General features: G+C 32.0%; 1 long non-coding RNA gene across 1 annotated transcript; it reads left to right on the forward strand.

The window, feature by feature from the left end:
- The first annotated feature begins 824 nt into the window (after positions 1 to 824).
- On the forward strand, positions 825 to 1783 carry LOC107889286 (uncharacterized). The gene is made up of 2 exons (XR_001681703.2): positions 825 to 1239; positions 1503 to 1783. It is a non-coding gene; the product is annotated as an uncharacterized lncRNA (long non-coding RNA).
- Positions 1784 to 2367: the final 584 nt, after the last annotated feature.

Genomic DNA, 2367 nt, shown 5'->3' on the forward strand with positions numbered 1-2367 from the left:
GAAAATCGAAACCTAGCACGTTAGGGCACGATTTCCCAAATTTCCAAACGCCAAGCATGACCTTTGTTTTGGAAGTTTTTTAAATAAACAATTGCAAAACCAGCTCAAATTATATTCATTCAATTCACTTTAGAGTTGAAGTAGTAATACGACATGGATAAATAATGAGAAAATACAAAGGATTAGGATACATGCAAAAGCGACATACCATATATTATAAAAAATCCCAATATTCACATTTGAAGGCTAATGAATTAAAAGCAAATTTAAAGAAGTTCCAAGCAAATTAACACAGACAACATGTGGCAAGTTTTAAAACTAGCAAACAAATAAATAATATAGAAGAAATGCAATTTGGAATTATCAATATGCAAACAAACAAACATATATAAAAATCTTAAAGTAGCATACATGAAAGTTTGAAATAGATAAAAAATAATAAAATAAAAATCATATATGAAATGATAATATTTAAATGAAATTTCAAAATACATAATGTATATATAAAGAAAAATAAGTAACATATAACATAGTATTTGTCAATCTAAATAAATAATATACATGAAATGAAAATTTTATATATAAAAATAAAGATACTAGTATATGAAGGTATTTAAAATAAATAAAATATATCGTTTAAAATAGGGTCCTTAGAAGAAGATATACATACATAAAATAATATGAAATCAATAATACATATATACACATAAAAAATGAAAAATTAAAGGAAATATTTACATAAAATAATAGGAAATCAATAATGTATACTTAGAGTAAAAATAATTTAGTATAAGTTACGTATATATATGTATAATGGTATTGAATTGAACATTTATAGATCTTTAAATATAGGAATATATGAAAGAAAATTTAAAACGAATAAATCGCAAAATATTACGAATAAAAAAATAATAATAATGAGAACAATGCAAAATTAATGATCTAAATGAACATTAGCACGAAAGTGGGGGATTAAATGCACAAATCCTCCACTCATAGCCAACCATGCGGACAAACTTCCCCTTTCCCCCAAAAATGCTGTTCCATTTTATTAAATCTTGTTTTTAAAATTTTTACTTTGGAAAAAAAAATAAACATTTTGACTTTTATTTTTTGTTTAAAAAAACCTAAATGCTTTATGCTTTCCATCTTCCTCACTCGCCCTTTACTCTTCAGCCGAAAGGCTAATGCCCAAGCTCTTCGTTCGAGACCAGCGAAGGTCTTTCTACGGTGACTCCGGTGAGCTGCTTCCCCTTTCTCTTATTGCTTATATACAGTAGATAAAAAAATCAAAGAAAATGGAATTAAAATTGAAAGAAAAATGAAACTTTAAATCACCTTAAACAAATATGGTTGCTATATTTTTCTGTATGTTTTGATATTATCTTTATCTTCAATTTTTCTGAAAAAAAGTCCCAAAAAAAACCCATACAATGAAAAATTTGAAGGCTTTATAGCCGAATACAAGTAGTTTTCCTGCTATTTTCTTGCTAAAATCGTAGGTCGTGGAGACGTGAACGGACGTGGGAGAGCAACGAACGAGCTAGGGGTCGTGCCTGGTGTGCCGACGTGTGTGGTGGAGAGGCGCTGATGGTCGTGGGTGGAGAATGTGGGCACATGGTGGATGAAGGGAGTCAGTTTCTCTCTTTGCTGAAAAAATTTTGTGGGCTATGGGTTTTTTAAAAATTTGGGCTTTTGTTTTATTTGGATTTTAATGTAATTGGTTTGTATTTTGGGTTTATTATTTGTAAATAGACATTTGGGCCCGTTTTTTGGGTTTATTGTTTGTAAATGGACATTTAATATTTTGTTTTATTTTTTGGTTTTTGTACGTGTATGGGCTTGGGCCAAAATTGGGTCTTACAGCTGCCCCTTTTTGCCCGTTGTAGTGTAACGAGAACGGAGCAAAGACCCTGAAAGGACCAATTTTACTCGGTCTTGCCGAATCTTTGACTTCTTTAGTGCTCCTCTTCTTCAAGTAGTCTTATAGCAAGTTCAGGAAGATAAGGTTTGTGACTTCAACCTGCTCCACTGCAACTTCAGGGAGACAAAGCTGGTGGCTAAAATATGCTCCATAGCCGATACATGGAGATAAGACTCGCCACCTTCGATCTGCTCCATAGTCGATACAGGGAAATAAGATCTGTTATTTTCAGTCTGTTTCCTTGCTACCTCAAGAAGATAAGACTTGCATATTGAGCCTGCTCCACTACAACTTCAGAGAGATAATGCTAGTGGCTAAAATCTGTTCCATAGCCGATACATGAAGATAAGATCTGTTATTTTCAGTCTGCTTCCTTACTACCTTAGGAAGATAAGACTTGCATATTGAACCTACTCCACTTCAACTTCAGGGAGATAAGGCTG

Source organism: Gossypium hirsutum, chromosome A09 (assembly GCF_007990345.1).
Source record: "Gossypium hirsutum isolate 1008001.06 chromosome A09, Gossypium_hirsutum_v2.1, whole genome shotgun sequence".
Taxonomy (NCBI): Eukaryota; Viridiplantae; Streptophyta; class Magnoliopsida; order Malvales; family Malvaceae; genus Gossypium; species Gossypium hirsutum.